The sequence below is a fragment of the Felis catus genome, chromosome B3, assembly GCF_018350175.1.
Source record: "Felis catus isolate Fca126 chromosome B3, F.catus_Fca126_mat1.0, whole genome shotgun sequence".
NCBI classification, from domain to species: Eukaryota; Metazoa; Chordata; class Mammalia; order Carnivora; family Felidae; genus Felis; species Felis catus.
This window is the reverse complement of record NC_058373.1, coordinates 101,346,110-101,368,532: the sequence shown is the minus strand read 5'-3', so window position 1 is coordinate 101,368,532 and position 22,423 is coordinate 101,346,110. Positions and strand designations below refer to the sequence as shown.

At 37.6% G+C, this 22,423-nt stretch overlaps 1 protein-coding gene across 1 annotated transcript in view; it reads left to right on the top strand.

Annotated features, from left to right (window-relative positions):
* Nucleotides 1–10,983: 10,983 nt before the first annotated feature.
* BMP4 (bone morphogenetic protein 4) overlaps nucleotides 10,984–22,423 on the top strand; it is a 73,776-nt gene continuing 62,336 nt past the window's right edge. The window contains exon 1 of the mRNA XM_045059931.1: nucleotides 10,984–11,055. The gene's annotated coding sequence lies outside the window, so the exon portion shown is untranslated. The remainder of the gene's footprint in view (nucleotides 11,056–22,423) is intronic.

Below are 22,423 nucleotides of genomic sequence, written 5' to 3'. Positions count from 1 at the left end.
AATGTGAAACTTTATATCTGAGCTTTGCCGCATCTGTCTTGCAATGCAGACTGAGGTTTGCTGAGGCTGTTTTTATAATCACTGGTGGTAAAATCAGGAAGATGCAAAATGGGCGTGTACTGAAGCGCAGTTCATCCCACATTCTAGACCTTAAATTAGAGTGATGAGCACAAACACTGCAAACAGAGTTTTTTTTTTCCCAACTAAATTGAAATTATATTTTAAATTACCTACAATTACCAGAAACCATCTCAAAGCTAGAAATTAACTTCTTAGGCACTGGTCCCAGCAGATCAGCTGTTAAATGGACCATCTTGTGTAGCTGACCTCCCACCCCGGTTTCACCCTCACACAGCCTCACACGGACCAGGCAAGGTGGAGCCCCAGGGCGGAGCCCGATTTCTATGGTCACGTGACAGGCGTTGGCTGGCGGGGTGGCACAGCCATATTTTTACAACTTCCCAAATTACAGTTTCATGCAGGTTCATGACATTTTGCTGAAAAACTGTGCTTGTTTTGTTTTTAAGAACAAGGGATCATTTTATTTTAGAGTTTAATTGAACTATTTTTATGCAGCAGGTTTTGTCATCTGGAATTTAGGGCCCCAAATTGGGTCTAGGAGCCAGAGACTATTCCCGGCTGGTCACTGTATGTTCTTGGTTGTGGCTCTCACCTTCTGGTCTTCGGAATCGTCAGAGCTGTAAGGGATGAGAAGTGGTGAAAGTGCCAGGTGCCCCCAACACCAGGCACTTGCTTGCTCACAGTTAGGTTCTTCCCCATCCCGCTCCCTAGTCTTTGTTGCCACCTCCCTTTCAGAGAGACTGGGGGCCCTTCGGGTCAGCCTTGCTTTTCACTGCCTGGCTGGTACACAGCTCCGCACATGGTTGACTTGAATTCAACACAGTGGAGTGCTTTGAAATGTTGAAACTTGTGCTTTAGTATATTTGGGAATGGATTAACTAGTTTGAACCTTATGGCCTCTTATTTTCCAGGAACTCAAAATGAGCCTCCCTCCCTTGAATCCAGTCTCTTGTCTTGAATCCACCCCCCTAACTGTCCCCAAAGTGATTTTTGTGAAATCCAAAGCAACCACAATTTCTTTCTTAAAAACCCTTCAAACATTTCTGCATCGCCAACAGCCATGCTGATTCAATCTCTGCCAACTTCTCTGCTTCGCACCCCATACTTTTGCAGCACGAAATTACTTCTACTTCTCCCAGTGCACCACTCTTGTATTCATGTAAAACACCTCGCTTCATGCTGTGGATTCTTTCTGGCTTGCTCTCCCTATCGCCTCTCCACTTGGCTAAGTCACAAATGATGTCCAAGACTGTTTAGACCATGCTTGGAATGAATGTTTGTGTCCTCTCAAAATTCAAATGTTAAAATCCTAACCCCCAAGGGGATGGTATTAGGAAGTACCTAAATTAGGGAGGGATCCCCTTTGGGAGGGATCCCTTTTGGGAGGTGATCAGGTCATGAAGGAGGAGCCTTCATGAATGGGATTAGTGCCCTTATAAAAGAGGCCCCAGAGAGATCCCTTGTCCCTTTTGCCATGTGGGGCACAGTGAGAAGACAGCCATCCGTGAAGAAGTGGACTCTTACCAGACACCAGATCGACTCTTACCAAACACCAAATCTGCTAGCACCACGATCTTGGACTTCTCAGTCTCCGGACTGAGAGAAATAAATTTCTGTTGTTTATAAGCCCCCGGTTTGTGGTATTTTGTTGTAGCAGCCCAAAGTGACTAAGACAGACCACATTCTCTGGAAAACCTCTCTAGAAACCCATACTCTATGGTAGATACTCCTTTTTAATTTATTCTTTTAATGAACATTTGACTGCCTGTTATGTACTCAATGATATTAATTAATGGGGTTCATTTGGCTCCCATGAATCTCTCCACCCATCTCTAGGTGTAGGGGAAGAGAAGAGGGTGTTCAGGGAGTGAGAGGTTGGTTTCCTAGTGTCCAGGAGGGGGTGCTCACATGGGTGACCTTTAGGGCCTGTTTAGGAGGATCTTTTTGAGAGCTGCAGAAGGGTGAAGTAGAACAAATGACCACAGCCATTTCTCTCAACCACGAAATCTGTAAAATTGAAATACACAACTAAGGCCTAGAGTAAAAAATGGTTTTGTACGCTCTTTTGGACTTCATGTGTGTATTAGACTAACAGTAAGTTTGGTTATAATGCATGATACCACCCTACCATTAACAATGGGATACTCGTGTTACATTAAAATAAGTATTATCGGGGCACCTGGGTGGCTCAGTCGGTTGAGCGTCCGACTTCGGCTTAGGTTGCGATCTCGCGGTCCGTGAGTTTGAGCCCCGCGTCGGGCTCTGTGCTGACTGCTCAGAGCCTGGAGCCTGTTTCGGATTCTGTGTCTCCCTCTCTCTCTCTGACCCTCCCCCGTTCATGCTCTGTCTCTGTCTCAAAAAAAAAAATAAACGTTAAAAAAAAATTAAAAAAAAATAAAAATATAAGTATTATCATTAGGAGATAAACTATAAAGAGAACTCATTTTGATTATCAGTGCCCTATGAGTCATTTTAGTGATTTGATTAAGCAATGGTCTTTAACCCAACTTCTGGGAGATTTCTAAAAGATATATGGATAGGTGTAGAATTAAAGGCAAAAAATGGGGGCACCTTGGTAGCTCAGTCGGTTAGGCACCTGACTCCTGATTTCAGTTCAGGTCATGATCTCATGGTTCATGGGATTGAGCCCCATTGTTGGGCTCTGCACTGACAGGGTGGAGCCTACGTGGGATTTTCTGTCTCCTTCTCTCTCTGCCCTTCCTTCATTCACGTGCATGTGCGCTCTCTCTCTCTCTCTCTCTCTCTCTCTCTCTCTCTCTCTCTCAAAATAAATAAATAAACATTAAAGAAGAAGAAGAAGAAGAAGAAGAAGAAGAAGAAGAAGAAACAGAAGGCAGTGGACAGAAGAAGTGGGGCCAGTGACATCTGTCCTTTATATCAGGAAAGCAAAGATTTGTCAGAAACCCCTGGAGAATTCTGCTTATCCCTCATTGGAACTCAAACTGTTTCACATAGCCAACCCTAGCTGCAGCAGAGCAGGAAGGCAAATATTAGACTTTTCTAGCCTTTATAATGGAGGATGCCAAAGGAGGTGGGTTTTGAGAATGGGAGTTAGGCCAGCTGACCAATGGCGTCTGCCCCATGTATGTCCTCTGATTCTCTTAGAAGTCATCAGCTTTCACTACCACTCATCGATGTTGTGCTCTTTGGGACTCTTTTAAGGCAGAACCTGGCAGAAATATGAAGTTTTGCATCATTTATAAATTTCTCCAAGTATCACAGCAGTGGGCCTGTGTTGTCTCTGACAGGCTGTCTGTGCCTGGGGAAGAAGTATTTGCCTATGGTGTCAGAGAAAGCTTTTGAATCCAGTTGTTTGGATAGATTTGAAAAAAAGTGCAAACAAAAATGTCTATCCTTGGTTTAACTTTTCACTCTTGTTTATTCATGGGTGCTTCTAAGAGCTTTTGCAAGTAAACCTTCCAAATCTTAAACTAAGTGTGGTAGGCAAACTATCTCAGAGTTTACAATTTACACCATGGATCAAGAAGAATAACAATCCATTAATTCTGATGAGGTAACCTCATTAAAGGGGGCATGTGGAATAAACAAGGGGGGGGGATTCTAGCAAGTTTGAAAACTGGAAGGCACACTGTCTTCTCTCTGTGCCGGTATATCCACAAACACCTCTCTAGTTCAGGGACACATGGCAGGATAGACTATGATACAGTTGGCCTGAAGGCAGTGCAGAGTAGTGACTAAGATGTGAGCTCTGGAGCCAGACTGTCTATCCTCACATCCTACTTCTGCAGCTTACTAGCTGTGTGACCTAGGACAAGTTACTTAGGCTCTCTGTGCCTCCAAATGGGGCAATAATAGTAACTCAGCTAATATACATAAATATATGTAAAGCACCTCCCCCACAGTATACACAATAATTGAGAACTATTAGCTCTTATTATTATATAGTGATATTATATATAATGATAATGCTCACCAGGGCAAGCAGACTCCTTACTTCTCCATCTTTCCCTTCCTGTTGGGGCCCATCTCTTTTGGACATTTCCTTGTTACAGAGGAAGCATTCATAACTACTTGCTGATGTTTAGGGGCTTCAGAGGTAGCGGAACTCAATCACTCTGTGCACACTGTGGCATGCGATATGTACTATTATCCCGCTTTCACAGAAAGAAAAGGGAATTGAGCAGAGAGGTAAAGGAACTTGTCCAAGCCACACAGTTCATAAACTTGTTGGAGTTAGAATTAGAACTTAGGTATTTGGGACTCTTTAAGTCCTGTCCTTATTCCCATTGCGGCATTATTGAACTGAGTACAAGGCTCAAGTTAGCTTTTTATGTGGGTGTCTTTCTCTCTGCATATAATTTTCTCATGCTCTGAGAGAAAGATTTGAGTCATGGACATCTTTTAGGACATCTGCACAACTCGCAATTAACCCTCTTTTTCTGAAAACTGTACCAGTGTCCTGATAAAGGAGGGCCCCAAAGGCTCTATAAAGGTAATGCTGATAAAGTGTAGTTAGCACCCGATAAACTTTAGCTGCTAGTGTACTGTTACATGAACCCACCTGCTCTGGCCAAGGTTGAATGGGCCAGTTGGATTCTCTCAAAAATTTGAAAATCAGATTCTGAGATAGCCCGGGGAGACCCAGCATGTTATTGAAATGGAGCTGATGGAAGTTCAAGAGCAGTGAAATATCCATCTGCCCACACGGGTTGGCAAAGGCATGGAGTGTTGCCCTGCAGAGAGAACAGAGGAGATAAAAAAGGCTAAGTGGAGGGAGAAGTATGAGGTAGAGGCAAGTACTGACTGGGAAACATGGGGCTTCTTCAGTCATGTGTCTAGTCCCTTTCACAATCCCTGCCTTCCGTGTTTGTGAGCAACCCTGTATCCTAATACTAATGTGCCCACATCTTGTTTTGTTTGTGTATTAAGCTAGCTTAAATTGTTCTTTTGTCACTAGCGACTAAAACAACCTCAGTGAAGACAGTTTGATTGGGATGGACATTGTAGTTATTGACTGAAATAATCGTTTTAGATTATCTGGGTACTTTATTTAGTCCCATAGGTTAGGAATTCGCCTATTCAATGCCATAAATGTAATTCAGGTACCCTAACACAAACTTGAGAAAGTTCACACTTTTCCTGGCCAATTGCTAAATCTCCTCAAAGTTAAGAATATACAACATTGTTTCTCATCACAAAATGTTGTGTGTGTATGAGTGTGGGTCTAAAATACCTGCGGTTATACTTTATTCTTGTGGAAATCTCTATTCAAGAAAGTTCTCAGGGTGCCTGGGGGGCTCAGTCAATAAAGCATCTGACTTTGGCTCAGGTCATGATCTCGCAATTCATGGGTTCAAGCCCTGCATTGGGCTCCGGGCTTACAGCTCGGAGCCCGGAGCCTGCTCTGGATTCTGTGTCTCCCTCTCTCTTTCTGCCCCTCCCCCACTCACATTCTGTCTTGCTCCGTCTCTCAAAAATAAATAAATGTTAAAAAAAAGCTACTTAAAATTTTTTTTTAACATTTATTTATTTTTGAGAGAGTGAGACAGAGCAAGACAGAGCATGAGTGAGGGAGGGGCAGACAGAGAGGGAGACATGGAATCTGAAGCAGGCTCCAGGCTCCAAGCTGTCAGCACAGAGCCCGACGTGGAGCTCGAGCTCATGGACCGCGAGATCATGACCTGAGCCGAAGTCGGTCGTTCAACCAACTGAGCCACCCAGGTGCCCCTCCTCGCCCACAAAAAAAGCTTTTTTTTTTTTTTTTTTTTTTTTAAAGAAAGTTCTAAATGCTTTGTTCCTCTGGATGTGCTCAGCCTTGCCTAAGCCATCTCTGAGCAGTCAGAATCACACTATGGCTCCCAGGCCAGAGAAAAGTCCAGACAGAAAAGCTTCATCTTGCAGCCACTAAATTGCATCTCTGGGTGGCTTCCATGGCCAGAAATGCTAATGCAGGAGACTTCATCCAAAGTCTCACAGGCCCCTAGCATTCAATACCAGTTATAGGATATAAAGAGATCCAAATGGATATGAGTCCTAGAATTTAGTCTTTCTACATATGACTTCTTATTCTAAGAGGTATCTTAAGATATAAAACAATTCTAAAAACAAATAACAGGTTTTTTTTTTAGGTGACAGCCTTCAAGCACAGTGGTTCTTGATCAGGATTATGTTTCAAGGTGACCTGGGAAGCTTTCTTTGAAATATACTTGACATCTGAGAATAGGGAAGACAGATATTGCTGTACAGTGTAGGTGGGTCTGTAAGTTGGTGTAATTTTTTGGAGGGCAATTCAATAGTGTTCATCAAAAATTTTAAATATATATATATATATATATATATATATATATATATATATACTAATGTGACTTAAGTAAGAATATATTCCATAGCTGTACTTGCACAGCGGCCAGATAAATATTTAAAAGAATGTGGGCTGAGCATTATTAGTAAATGGGAAAAATCTTGGAATATTATGAAGTCACTAAAAGGAGGTAGATTTTATGAAAATATAGGTAGATCCTATGGGAAAGAGGCCCAAATAATTAAGGAAATAAAGCAAATTGTAGAACAGGATATGCATAATAGTATAATTCCATCAATTACCATAATAAAAGGAGGTATAATATAATTCCATCATTTACCATAATAAAAGGAGGTATACACACACACACACACACACACACACGCACATGCGCGCGCACACACACACACACACACACTTTGGGTTTGTGCCTCCTTTGTGATATATATATATATATATATATATATATATATATATATATATACTTATATGTATAGGAAGCTTCTGAAAGAATATATAAACTGTCCACAGGGTTAACTTCAGGGGAGTAAGAAAAGCATGTTGTCTCAAAAAGAACTTTTTTTTTTTTACATTTATTTATCTTTGAGAGACAGAGCATGGGTGGGAGAGGGGCAGAGAGAGAGAAGGAGACACAGAATTTGAAGCAGGCTCCAGGTTCTCAGCTGTCAGCACAGAGCCTGACGCAGGGCTTGAACCTATGAACCATGAGATTGTGACCTGAGCCAAAATCGGACACTCAACTGACTGAGCCACCCAGGTGCCCCTCCAAGAGAACTTTTAATAGTATTTTATGCCATTTTTGTTACCTGCAAATAGAATAGCCTCAGTGATGACAATTTGGCTGGCAGGGACATTGTAGTTTCTGATAGAAATAAGTGTTTTAGATTATCATGCTCATTGTAAAATACAAAACTGATTCAGGCGTGTTATAAAAAAGCATTTCAAACAATATAGACAGTTATGTAAGACAAAGGAAAATTTCCTTTTCCCCCCTTCCCCACCTAAATCCTTCTTTGGGAAGGGAGTTTCTACTTTTCATGTTGTACCTCTCTGTCCTGTTTTGTTTGTTTTTACTATGAGCATGTATAACTTTCACAGATAATAGTTCTGTTTCACTATTCTAGGATCTTACCAAGCTTTACTGGATCAGAAAGTTTGGGGTTAGAGGCCAGTCATATATATTTAAAAATAACTACCTAGAGGTGCCTGGGTGGCTCAGTCAGTTGAGTGACCGACTTTGGCTCAGGTCACGATCTCATGGTTCATGAGTTCGAGCCCTGCTTTGGGCTCTGTGCTGGCAGCTCAGAACCTGGAGCCTGCTTCAGATCCTGTGTCTCCTTCTCTCTCTCTGCCCGTCCCTTCCTCATGCTCTGTCTCTCTTTCTCAAAAATAAAAATAAACATTAAAAAAAATTTAAAAATAACTACCTAGGTGATTCTGATGTACATTCTTTGTTAAGAACCATTGCTAGCTAGGATCATTCTTTGTGTCCTAAAGGTTTGCATAACTTCAAATAAAATGTCAAAATTTCCAACATGGGAGGGGTTCCCATCTCTAAGGATCTCAATAGCTTTATAAGCATGAACAAATGGGAATTTTCAAAAGAAGGGCCTATCCTTGTGATATTCTAAAGAGCTGGTGGTTGAATTGACCATACTTGGTAGGAAATGAATGATGAGTTCACACTAGGAAGGGATAGCAAGTGTGAGGTTTGTGTACCTCTGTTGGCTCAGTGGCACAATGTCCACCGCAGACATTGCTGATCAGTCTTCACACTCGTCGTTAGTGAGACTTCACATAGCTCAGAATCATTTTTATCAGAACTCATCAAGGTAACTACCTTCTACCCTTGGTTTGCAATGTCCAATGAAATCTATTTTAGTGACCTTCCATCTGTGATCTTTCTATCATGATTTCCCCACTTGTTTAGAATACAAAACCCATCTTTCCTATGAGCAGCCCATTCCATGTGTGTTTCATAGGCCTGGGTACACTCCCTTCTTCAGCTACAGAAGTGGAAACATCACCTACACTGTACCCATAAATCAGGGAACCCATCCCATAGGCCACACTGATTGGTACAGAGATGAGTATGTGATCAAGTCAGATCAACAGATTATTCATTTCTGGCACTTTCTCCTGGGGTTATTTGGGAAACAAAACAAAACATGTTTCTCTTTCTTGGTTATTAAGCTTATATAGATTTAGAGTCTTCAGCTTTCAGCTGCCATCTTGTTGGTGATCTGGAAAGAACCTGTTGTAGAACACCCTGTCAAAGAAGGGGGTGAGACAGAGTCCTGATATTGCCATTTATGAACCTTAATCCAGGTGTACCTGATGCCAGATGAATCTTCCAAACCTTCTATTTATGAGAGTTAATAAATTCCCTTAATTTGCCTGCATTTGTTTGAGTTAGGCTAATGCCATCTACAGTAAAGAATCTACATTAATATGCCTATTCCATTTCCTTATCCCTTGGGGTGAAAATCTGTGCTTGAGCTTTTTCAAATTCTCTATCCTTTCTTTCTATCTGTGAGCCTTTCTTCCCATTTCTAGAGTTGGATCCTATATTTGAGAATGAGACACTCACGAGGCAGAAGGGGTAAAAGAGTGATGGTTTGTTGTCATTATTGTCATTATTATTGTGAAAGCAAGAAATTCTGATTGTAAATCAATTCTATTAGAATTAGAATCAGGGATGAATTAGAATCTTGATAGGCGATGAGAAGAACTGTTGGCCAGCTCTTTCATAGAACCATAGAGTCTTAAAGGAGGAAGAGACCTAAGCAATTCAATATTCTCATTTTATAAAAGAGGAAACTGAGACCCAGAAGGTTAATCCATTTGTCCAAGGTCATAGAGTATAGCCTGTAATCCAGGTCTCCCTGGCTTTATCTGGTGTTCTTTCACCATTCTGCTGCCTTTATTCTGGGTCTGAAATAGTCAAACTGGGTCATAAAACAATTAGATGTAATGTTCAAAATTGATTAGCATTATCACCAATCAATCAATGAAGAGTTTCATTAAAATTCAGCATCTACAACTGCATTACAAAGCAGCAGAAGAAAATAAATAGACCACATGAAACATGACCTCATACTTGATTAAACTGAAGTTTTTTTCATCTGTGATTCAAAGTCCAGATTTTTCCAGTCTTCCAAGCTTGTCCTTACTCTTTTCAATGTTGAGGAAGATTTTTGAAAGTTTTCTCCCAACCCTGCCATACTACATACATAGAGCTAGAATAGTGATTTCCTCTTTGTGTGTGTGTGTGTGTGTGTGTGTGTGTGTGTGTGTGTGTGTGGTTTCCTCTTAAATTGAAACTCTTGTAGAAAGGACTACATCAATAAACTATTTGTATGGTATTTTCAAGTAAATAATAGATTATTGGCAGTTCACAAAAAGTCCATATTTATATCTTTTTTTTTTAATTTTTTTTCAACATTTATTTATTTTTGGGACAGAGAGAGACAGAGCATGAACGGGCGAGGGGCAGAGAGAGAGGGAGACACAGAATCGGAAACAGGCTCCAGGCTCTGAGCCATCAGCCCAGAGCCCGACGCGGGGGCTCGAACTCACGGACCGCAAGATCGTGACCTGGCTGAAGTCGGACGCTTAACCGACTGCGCCACCCAGGCGCCCCCGTATTTATATCTTGAGATTTTTTTGTTAACTCCTTGCATTCCTCAGAGAGATATGTGACTTATAGAGCAATGAATCATTTCATTCCAAATACATAGAATCATGGAATTTAGGGTGAGAGGGTTATTTAGAAACTGTTTAGTTCAACATTTATTGATGAGGAACCCAAGATCCAGGGAGATTAATTGACTGTATGCAGTCATGGGCAAGGAGCTATTATGAATCCTTCCATAATGTCGTCTGAAATTAACTTTTTCTTATAAATCTGAATTTTCATGAAAATTTTGAAGCTTGATGACAAGTAAGAAAATGTATCAAAATATAATTTTTATATATTAATATTAACTTAAATACCTAAAGAACATGAAAATACTATTTATTTGGGTGCTTGGTAAGCTAACATATTTTCTTATTTTTCTACTTCACTTCCCAACCACACTCCAAAAAGTAACAATAATTATTCCAAAATAGCACTTTTTTCCCCTTATTTAACATTTTACAGTCTGATGTTAGGGGAATACAGTCAACATATATTCTCACAAAATATTTTGTGTAACATGCAGTTAACCTTAAAAGGTTGTGTATGTATACTAAATCATTTGGTCTGTGGTGTAATAGTCCCCCATATTGATATATGCCTAACTCCAGAAGAGTCTGAACACCTCTTCAGGATCGTTGAAGGCCTGAAGGCCTCTTCAGGTCTAATTGATGAGATTAAGCATGTCAAATACATGAACAGCTTGCAGCAAAGGTGACCTCCAGATGCAGCAAGGACACTGGCTCGCCAAGCCTCAGAAGCAAAGACTGAAAAAAGACCTCTCCCTGCTCTGCCTCTCAAGGAAAGGCAGGTCTTGAATGGGAGAAAAACAATTAGAAAATGCAGTATCTTAATCCAAGGAAAGCCAAATAGAGGAAACAGATGTCTCTTACCGAATTCTGTATTTTCCATTCTTCCAGGTGAAAAAGAAAGCCTTGTGGGGACTTGGAAGCCTTTTGGGTCCTAAGTTATTGTCTTCCAAACTGCAGAGGTGAGTTTTAGACACAGTGGTCAATAGAGTTGCCCCAGAAGCTTCTAGCTGCTGCAAACCTCGGCCTAGAGTTCTTTTTTTTTTTTTTCTTTTAAGAAGTTGCTTTTTTATTTTTAAAGAAATTTCTTTATTAAAAAAAATTTTTTTTTAACATTTATTCATCTTTGAGAGACAGAGACAGAGCATGAGTGAGGGAGGAGCAGAGAGAGAGGGAGACACAGAATCAGAAACAGGCTCCAGGCTCTGAGCTGTCAGCACAGAGCCCGATGCAGGACCCGAACTCACTGACTGAGAGATCATGACCTGAGCTGAAGTCGGACGCTTAACCGACTGAGCCACCCGGGTGCCCCTATTTTTAAAGATATTTAAATAAGAAGTTAGAAAATTTACAAAACCAGAAAATTTTTTCTTTGAATGGTGTCAAAGAACTCATCATAATATTTACTCTGCTTGGAATTTTGCTAACTAGTCAGGCTACAGAAATGAAATTCCACTTTTTAACATTTATTTTAAAGGGTAAATATCCTAAGAGCGTAATAAGAAAAGTAGTCACTGTAGTATTTATTACAATAGCAAAACACTGGCAACAATCTGAACAACCATCACTATGGGATTAAAAGGAATCTTAACCAAAATTAAGTAGAAAAATTAAACTACTAAAGATAAGAATGGAAACCAATGACATAGTTCTGTTGTATCCACACAGAAAAAGTTACACTAAAAAAAAGCATTCTATGAAAATTTGTCCAATTTTCTTCTAATTTTCAATTGGATGAAATGGTATAGGTAAGAAACTCCAAAACATGTGCTTTCAGAAAGCAGTTTTCCTGGGGGAAGGAGTTAATCATGAAATGCTTTATTTCTTTCTTGTTTAAACTCCTTCTGGGTAAAGAAATTCTATGCTGTAACAAGACCAGCTGGTGCTCCCATATGAGAGATTGTTTCTCTACTATTTGTAAGACTGACCAATCTAAATCATTAAATCAGGGAGTGTCCCAGCTGTACATAATCATTCTGTGTGGATGGGGCTCTGGTGGACTGAAATGTCTGGAGCATCTACTAGGACACCTAGCTGGTGATTGTATTTTATGGGATACTTCATTCAAGACATTGAAGGCAACAGTCATTGGTTTAGAAACAAAAGAACCAATACATAGGTTTACTTAGAGGTATCTTAGGCCATATGTCAGTTGTTAAAATACACATAATCCTGATGAGGCTTTCTAAAATCATTGGTAGTCCACAAATAACAATTAATAAACTAGTCAAATCTTGACTACCTGGAGAGGTGAAGTCTCACTTTAGATTCTGATCCCTTTGGCTTATTTTCTTTCTATCCCCAGCATTTGCTGTTTGTTTCTTAAGACTTTATCCTTGGTTCTCATCTTTTGGCTACAGGATTTCTCACATTCTTTCTGTGCTTTCTCAAGATCCAACTGTAACAGAAAAAGGACTTTGCATTCTCATCTGTAGAAAAGTTAAATGCTGCTGCCCCATCATTTCACTACTAGAGTAGAGATTTCACTACTCTCTTTTGACCTCTGTAATTTGTGCATCACTTTATTCTGTTTGAATGTGGCTACTCTTCATTCATTTGTTTATTCATCAAATATTTATGGAGTGCCTACTTTGTACCACACCCTATTGTGCTACAAATAGTAAGATTAAGCTTGTACTCTCGGGACCTAAAACAAGTGTCATAAGTTATAGAGCTTAGAAGATTATTCAGAATATATTTTCTAAAAACAACAGAATTAAATTATAACGCAATAGCAAAAAACTGTCTAAAAAATTCTCAAGTTCTTGGATTAGACAATATACTTCTAAATAATTTATGAATCAAAACAAATAAATCACAGTGGAAATTAGAAGATGTTTTAAACTGAATGGTAACGAAGATATTTCAAATTAAAAGGAAACAGTTAAAGCAGTACACAGAGGGAAATTTATACTTTTAAGTGTTTATATTAGGAAAGGTTTAAAGTCAAGAATCCACACTTCCACCCTAAGATAACAGAAAAAATAAGAGGAATCTTAACCAAAATTAAGTAGAAAAATGAAATCAGTGATACAGAAAATGGACAGACAATAGAAGAAGTAAAGTAAAAAAAATTGTTCTTTGAAAAGATTAGTAAGATTGATAAAATATGGTTAGGGCAATGGGGAAAAAGAAAGCAAACACAAGCCCCTGTTGTGTGAGTGAAAGAGAGTTCATCATTACAGATCCTAGAAGTGTTAAAAGAATAGTAGGGGCACCTGAGTGGCTCAGTTGGCTAAGCTTCCAACTCTTGATTTTGGCACAGGTCATGATCTCATGGTCGTGAGAGGGAGCCCAGAGTCGGCTCTGTGCTGGGCGTGGAGCCTGCTTCAGATTCTCTATTTTCCTCTCCCTCTGCCCCTCCCCTGCTCATGTTCTCTTCTCTCTCCCCGCCCCCCCCCAAAAGAGAGAGAGAGAGAGAGATAAAAGGATAGTAAAGGACTATTATGAACAGTTTTTTGCAAATAACTTCAAGAACATGAATGAACAGTAAATCAAAAGTAATACTCACTCTTGGAGATATTGCAAAGATTATTTGACTTCATTACAAACTTGAAAGATGCAGGAGTGGTGACTTCTTCTATCCCATGACCTGTGATTACAACAAATCTTTTTGGAGAATGTTATTGGATTCTTGAAAAATTAATTAGGAAGTCCAATCAGTTGCTGTCCTAGATGTGGGCTCTATCTAGTTTGCTATCAACTGCCTATCATGAATTGGGTGTTATCTATCAAGCCATAAGATTAAGTGTGCCTAGCAGCATTTCTTCAATAGGGTAAGTGGGACCTGTGAGACTGAGCTCTAGCAGGTCTAAAGGTAACAGTAAGCTGTGTGAGCATATGGTGCCCATTCTGAGTGTTCCAACCCTTGATGCATAACCATATCTCCTTCAACCCATTGATGTAGCCTTATGGGTAGGAAGAGCACCCTAAGGCCACTTAAATAAGGAAACAAAACATGAAACCTGATTTATGGATGATGATTCTGCACTATATGCAGACTTCTGTACTTATTAATCTCAATTGTGTATGAAGATAATGATGATTTGACAATGATGACAACTGACAAGGATGAAGAGAAATTCTCCCTATGGGCAGAATTGTAAATGGTACATCTTTTTGTTCACATTTCCTGGAAACAGAGATGTCCTGTGTTCTGAGTCTAAACTGATAGTCAGGGGCTAATGATTGTGTAGGCAGAGACTAGAAAAAAAATAATATTGGAGGATTGACAATATGAAGGTCTAGGGGCAGGGTAAGTGGATGGAAACTTCTGACATACCAAGGGCAGGTGTTTGGAGTGGTCTACCCCAGGTGCAAGCAATTTTTAGAACATAAATCAACAAAAGATTTTTTGAGGGAGGAGTATTGTATCACTGACATTGTTTAGGATTGCCAGCACATGCTGCTAATAAAAAGAAGACTAATTTATAGTTGGCTTTATTATTATTTTTAAATTCTCTGCAAACAATGCACCCTTTTATCACCTGCACCTGGTGAGCCACTCCCATTGCCCTGACTTTGACCCAGAGTATGACAATATTTGTGAATAGTTATGAATGCTAACCAAGGACTGAGGACTTTCTCAATAATCAGATGGCCAAAGGATGGACCAGATGACCTGCTCCATGGATGTCAATCAGCAGCCACTTTCCTTGGTCGCTCCAGTGATTACTCAATGAGTTCATGGAAAGTATGGTGGTAGGGATGGAAGTTATGTATGGGATCTGGCCCCTACCACTGAAGAGTACCCAGTGCACCAATAGCAGATGTCAACCCTGAGCCCTGCTATGTCACCATATCAGTATCACTAGCCAGCCACCTGGTGGCAGAATAATGATATTGGACTCCTATTATTGGTGGGGGCAGGAATGTATCATCATTGGAATAGATAGTCTTAAATGAAATAGTCTTGCTTAAAGCAGTCAACTTACAAAAGTGAGAAAGATATAAATGAATGAGTGAGTGAGTGAATGAATGAATGAATGAAATTTAAGAACAGCATAACAGAGATGAAAGTAGAAATACTTTTAAACTATAAAAACCGCAAAAAGATTTCAGTAATAAAATCAGGAGGACACAAAATGAAAAGACTTATGAAATAGACAAAAACTTTTGCTATTCCAAGTTTAACAGAGAGAGAACACCAAATATATTTGGAGTGAGAAAGGCAACAAAATGGCAGAAAGGAAAGAATTATTTGGAAATTCTATCTACACAAAAAATATATAAACGAACTTGAAATTTTGATGGGATGTATCATTTTCTAGGTAATTATAAATTATAAAATTGACTGAAGGAGGTAGAGTATCTGAAATGGGCTAATAAAAGAATAAAATGGTTTTTAGTGAAAATCAGGAAAGGTAGAAAGAGTGTGGAAGACAAAGATAAGAATAAAAAAACAAGGGCAACACATTGAAAATAGCAACAAATATGGTATATATTAACCCGACTATATCAATAATCACTTTAAATGTCAATGGTCTAAATACATCAATTAAGACAGAGACTGGGACTCCTGGCTGGCTCAGTCAGTGGAGTGTGAGACTCTTGATCTCAGAGTTCAAGCTCTATGTTGGGTGTAGAGATTACCGAAAAATAACCTCTTGTAAAAAAAGACAGATTGTCAAAGTAGATTAAAAAAAAAAAAAAACACGACCCAAGTATATGTTGTCTATAATAAACCCACTTTATTTTTTTTTAATGTTTATTTATTTGGGGAAGGAGGAAGAGGCAGAGAGAGAGGAGAGAGAGAATCCCAAGCAGGCTCCCCACTACCAGCACAGAGCCTGACGTGGGGCTCTATCTCACAAACCATGAGATCATGACCTGAGCCGAAATCAAGGGTCAGACACTGAACCAACTGAACCACCCAGGCACCCCTACACCCACTTTAAATATAAAGACATGTGTCTATTAAAAATAAAGTAATGGAGAAAGATATAATCAGAAAATAGGAGTAACTATATTAATTTTGGACAGGGCAGACTTCAGAGCCAGGAAAATTATCAGGGCTAAAGAGAAGCATTATATAATAATAAAGAGGTCAATACTCCAATAAGACATAACCATCTTTAATGTGTATGTGCCTAAAAGTACAGCATCAAAATACATGAGGCAAAAATTGATAGAAATGCAAGGAGAAGTAGATGAATCCACTCTTATAGTTGGAAACTTTAACACTTTTCTATCAGAAGTGGACAGATCTAGAGAGCAGAAAATCAGTAAGGACAGAGTTGAGCTCAACAGCACCATTAATCAACTGGATATAATTGACACCTATAGACTACTTCATCCAATGACATCAGATTAAACATTCTTTTCGAGCTCATATGGAACATTCACCATAGAGACCACAATTTGGAGCCAAAAATAACAACTTAACAAGTATGAAGAATAGAAATCATACGATGTCTACTTTTAGACTCTATGAAATTAAACTAGAAATCAATAATAGAAATATAGCTGAAAAATGTAAAATATTTGGAGATTAAACAGCACACTTCCAAGTAACACATGAGTCAAAGAGTAAATCCCAAGGAAAATGTAAAAATATTTTTAACAAGGGTGCCTGGGTGGCTCAGTCAGTTAAGCGTCTGACTGTGACTCAGGTCATGATCTCACAGCTTGTGAGTTCAAGCCCCACATCGGGCTCTGTGCTGACAGCTCGGAGACTGGAGCTTGCTTCGGATTCTGTGTCTCCCTCTCTCTCTCTCTGCCCCTCCCCTGCTCACTCTCTCTCTCTCTCTCTCTCTCTCTCTGCCTCAAAAAATAAACATTAAAAAAATTAAAAATAATATTTTTAACAGAATTAAAATGAAAATACAACTTGTCAAAATTTGTGGAAGATAGTGAAAACAGTGCTTACAGGGAAATTTATAGCATTGGATGCACATATTAGAAACCAGAAAGATCTACAATTAAAAATTTAAGTTTCCACCTTAGGCAACTAGAAAAAAAGAAGAGCAAATTAAACCCTAAGTAAGCAAAAGGGAAAAAAATCATAAAAATTTGAGCAGAAATCAATGAAATTAAAAAGAAGTCAGAGAAAATCAACAAAATCAAAAGCTGGTTCTTTGGAAAGACCAATAAAATAAATAAACCTCTAGCCAGTTAACTAAGAAGAAAAGGGAGAAAACATAAGTTACTAATATCAGAAATGAAAGACAGGACATCATTATAGATACCATGGACATTAAAAGGATAATAAAGGAATATGATGAACAACTCTACACCCATAAACTTAATAACCTAGATGAAATGGACTCATTCCTTGAAAGACACAATCTGCTAAACTCAAGAAGAAATATATAATCTGGATAATTCTGTATATATTAAAGAAATTGAATCGATAATAACCTTCTGAAAGAGAAAGTACCCAGCCCAGCCTAGATGAGTTCACTGGTGAATTCTACCATTTACAGATGAAATTATAACAATTCTGTGCAATTTCTTCCAAAAAATAGTAGCAAGAGGGAATATTTCCTAACTCATTCTATGAGGCTGGCATTGCCCTAATACCAAAACCAGATGAAGACATTACAAGAAAATTGCAGAGCAGTGTCTCTTCTGAACACAAATACAAAAATCCTCAACAAAATATTAGCATGTCAAGTCCAAGAATGTGTAAAATTAAATATACATCACAATGAAGTGGGATTTCAGGTATGCAAGGTTGGTTCAACAATCAAAAATCAATTAATGTAATCTATCACATCAACAGACTAAAAGAAAAATCATATGATCATATCAAGAGATGCAGAAGCATTTCACAAAATCCAACACCCACCCATGATAAAAACTCTCAGCAAAGTAGGAATAGAGGGGAACTTGTTCAACTTAATGAGGAATGTCTACCAAAAAAAACAAACAAAACAAAACGACCACAAAAAACTACAGCTAACATCATACTTAATGGTACAAAATTCAAAGCTTTCCCATTAAGATCAGGAAGAAGGCAAGGATGTGCCCTCCTTTCACTGCTTTTCAACATTGTGCTGGAATTCCTAGCTGATGCAATAACATAAGGAAAGGAAATAAAAGGTATACAGATAGGGAAGGAAACTGTAAACTGTTTTTGTTTGCAGATGACATGATCTTCTATATAGAAAATTCAAAAGAACCTACCTAAAAACTCCTAGAACTAATAAGGGATTATAGAAGACTTGTAGGATACAGGTTAATATATAAGTCAATCACTTTCCTATCTACTAACAATGAATAAGTGGAATTTGGAATTAAAAATGTATTATCATATTAGCCCCCCCAAAACAAAATACTCAGATATAAATCTTACCACATCTTACAAGATGTACTTGTACAAAACTTTTTTGAAGAAAACTACATAACTCTGAATAAAGAGATCAAAAAACTAAATAAATGGGGAGAAATTTCATATTCATGAATAAGAAGACTCAATATTGTCAGATGTCAGTTTTTCCTTATTTGATCTATGTAGATTAATGCAATCCCAACTGAAATCTCAGCACGTTATTTTATGGATATCAACAAACTGATCTGAAAGTTTATGTGGAGAGAGAGGCAAAAAACTCAGAATAGCCAACCAAATATTAAAGAAGAACCAAGAGGACTAATATTACCTGACTTCAAAACTTAATATAAATCTATAGTAATCAAGACAGTGTGGTATTGGTGAAAGAACTGAAAAATAGACCAATGGAACGGAAGAAAGAGACCAGAATAGGTCCACATACATGTAGTCAGCTGATCTTTGACAAAGGAGTGAAGGCAATACAGTGGAGCAGAGAGTCTTTTCCACAGATAGTGCTGGATGTCCACAAGCAATAAAAAAAATGTAGACACATACCTCATACCCTTCATGAGAATCAACTCAAAATGGATTATGGACCTAAATGTAAAACACAAAACTGTAAAACTCCTAGAAGATAATCTTGGAGAAAATCTAGATAACTTCGGGTATGGCAAAGACCTTTTAGATAAAAGACCAAGGAAATCATCTGTGAAGAAATAATTAAAAAGTTGACTTTGCTGAAATTAAAAACCTATGCTCTGAGAAATACAGTGTCAACAGAATGAGAAGACAAGCCACACAGGCTAGGAGAAAATATTTGCTAAAGACACATCTGAAAAAGGATGATTATCCAAAATATATAAAGAACTCATAAAACTCATCAATGAGAAAATAAGCAACTCGATTTAAAAAATGAGTCAAAGACCTAAACAGAGCACACCAAAGAAGACATACAGATGGCAAATCGGTATATGAAAAGATGTTTCACATCATGTGTCATTAGGGAATTGCAAATTGAGACAATAATGAGATACCACATACATAGTTAGAATGTCCAAAATCCAAAGCACAGTCAACACCAAATGCTGATGAGAATGTGGAGCAATGGGAACTCTCATTTATTGCTGATGGGGTTGCAACATCGTATAGCTACTTTGGAAGACAGTTTGTCAATTTCTTATAAAACTAAACATACTCTTAGCATATGAGCCAGCAGTTGTGCTCCTTGGTATGTAACCAAGTGAATTGAAAACTTATGTCCACATAAAAACCTGTACATGGATGTGTATAGCAGCTTTTTTCATAATTGCCCAAACTTGGAAGCAGCCAGGATGTCCTTCAGTGGGTGAATGGACAAACTGTGGCATTCCCAGACACTAGAATATTACTCAACACTAAAAAAGAAAGAAACCAATCTGAAAAAGGCTATATACTGTATGATTCCAAGTATATGATATTCTGGAAAAGACAAAATTAAAGAGACAACGAAAAGATCCATTGGTTGCTAGGGGCTGGTGGGGGAAGTGGGAAAGGATGAATAGATGGAGCACAAAGGATTTTGAGGGCAGTGAACATATTCTGTATCATCCCATAATGATAGATACATGTCATTATACATTTGTTCAAACCCATAGAATATACAACGTCAAGAGTGAACCCTAATGTAAACTATGGATTTTGAGTGGTGATAACATGTCAATGGAAGTTCATGAATTACAACAAATGTACCAATGTGGTATGGTATGTTGATAGTGGGGAAGGTTATGCATGTGTTAGGACAGGAGGTATATGGGAAATCTCTATACCTTCCACTCAACCTCTATACCTTCCAGTCAAAATAAAACTGCTCTAAAAACTAAAGTTTTTTAGACGTGGTAAAACAAAAATAATATATGATAAAATTATAGACCAATTTCACTTACAAATACAAGTATAAAAATCTTTCTAAAAATTCTACCAAATAAAATCCAATAATATATCATGACAATTGGGATTTATCATAGTAAAGCCAGAAAGTTTTGCTATTAGGAAATGTATTAATGTAAGTCCCTGTTATCAGATTAAATGTAAGTAAAAAGAAACCTCATGATCTTTTCAAAAGAAGCTGAAAAAAATGTTAGACAAAATTCAATACCCATCTATGATGAAAAAAATCTTTAAGCTAAGGATAGGAAGAAATATCTTTGATAAAGTATGAGTATAACTGACAACAAAGCTTCATACTTAATGGTGAAATATTACCATGACAGAACAAAACATAGTTACCATCTGCACTAATGTTTGCTGATATTTAAACAAGAAAACAGAATAAAAAGTATAAATACAGGGAAAGAAGCAACAAAACTAACATTATTTCCAGTGAAACAATCATCTAACTTAAAAGTTTAAGAAAATAGCATGAATTTTGTGATGTCCATGCATTACTAACTTTTTTGCACAGAAAAACCAACTGGTGTGTTTAAAAATGAGTATTCAATTTATTAGGGTAAGTAGCTTTAAAATTTAGTTCTAACTTTTGAGTTCAATTTACAAATCATGTTTTTCTTTTTGTAAGCACCTTCACTTTTTTAAAAAAATAACAATTGAGTAACTTAAGTTTTATAGATTAAATTCTTTAAAACACAGTTCTGTTTACACCTTACACTCTCTTAAAGGAAATAAAATGCACTTGTAACTTTGATAAATTTAATTTTCTCCGAAGCCTGAAACATGCCTATCTTAATAAGCAAAACCTTCCTAAATATGTATACAACTTTTATGAATCTAATAAATTAAACCTGCAAGTGTAGCTTGCATTATAGCTATTGTTATCTAGCATTCAATACTGTTGGTAGATTTTGTCAAATTCTCTTTCATATTTCAAAATAAATCTCTAAATTTAAAGTCCATTATTCAGGCACACATTTCAAATTGAAATCACAAGGCTAATCTGTCAGAAACCTAATGCCAGTTCAAAATCCAAATTTACCCAAATTATCCTAAATATACCACAAAAGTGTCAGTAATTTGACTTTGATTATCTTTAGAATATATTAAATTCTAAACTTCCATGAGATTGGAAACACACTACCCCAAGGGGTCAGTTTTACCACTGCTAACAAACTGGGTTTTATCATCTCACGTAAGCATAGGTTAAGAGAAGGGAACCTGGGATCTGTAGATTTAGCATGATTCTCCCCTCATTACCAACAGACACCTTTAGCTCCTTTAATTGTTGCTATGACAACACGGACTCTAAGCATAAACCCTTCAAATACGATTCATTTCTCTTGGGTTCAAGTTACAAAATACTCAATTCTTCCATCTGATTTAAGTCCACAACCTCCTATTGAGGTTGCTGATAACTCTGTTCACCTAAACTCTTTACTGCCTGATTGAATTCTATATTCTTTACATGCTCTTTCTCTCTGGTTGGATGTAAAATCGTACAGATATTTAAAGGACACATGAATATATTTCACACCTTTGGCTCCGAGGTCAAAATGTCAGTCATACTAACATGAGTTTCCAGAGAGGAGCAAAGAGAATTAGCTAAAGGAATTTTTAATAAAATCTCTGGATATATGAGACATTTGTAGTATCTCTACATCAACAATTAGGAAATATAATAGCAAAAGGAACAAAAACTAAAAAACACCAGGAATAAATCTATCAAGAAATATGTAAAACCTACATAAATAATACTTTAAAACTTTATTCACAGACATGAAAGAAGACCTTAGAAAATGAAGATGGAAATTATGTTTCTGGATGAGAGAAAGTTTAACACTGTAAAACTGTCATATCGGTCACAAATTAATAAATTCAAATTTTTATGAAATTTGAAAAGTAATTTTCAAACATATCAGATTTTAAAAAATGGATGAGGAAAAATGAGGTGGAACTTGACTTATGCAATATCGAATTATTCTATAAAGCTATAGTAATTAAAGTACTGTTAGCTCCTATATAAAGAGAATTTTTGAACAGAATAGAAAATCTCCACACAGATGAAGAAATGAATTAGAATTTAGTTTATAATAAAAATGCTATTTTTAATCAAAGAAGAAAGAATGAAC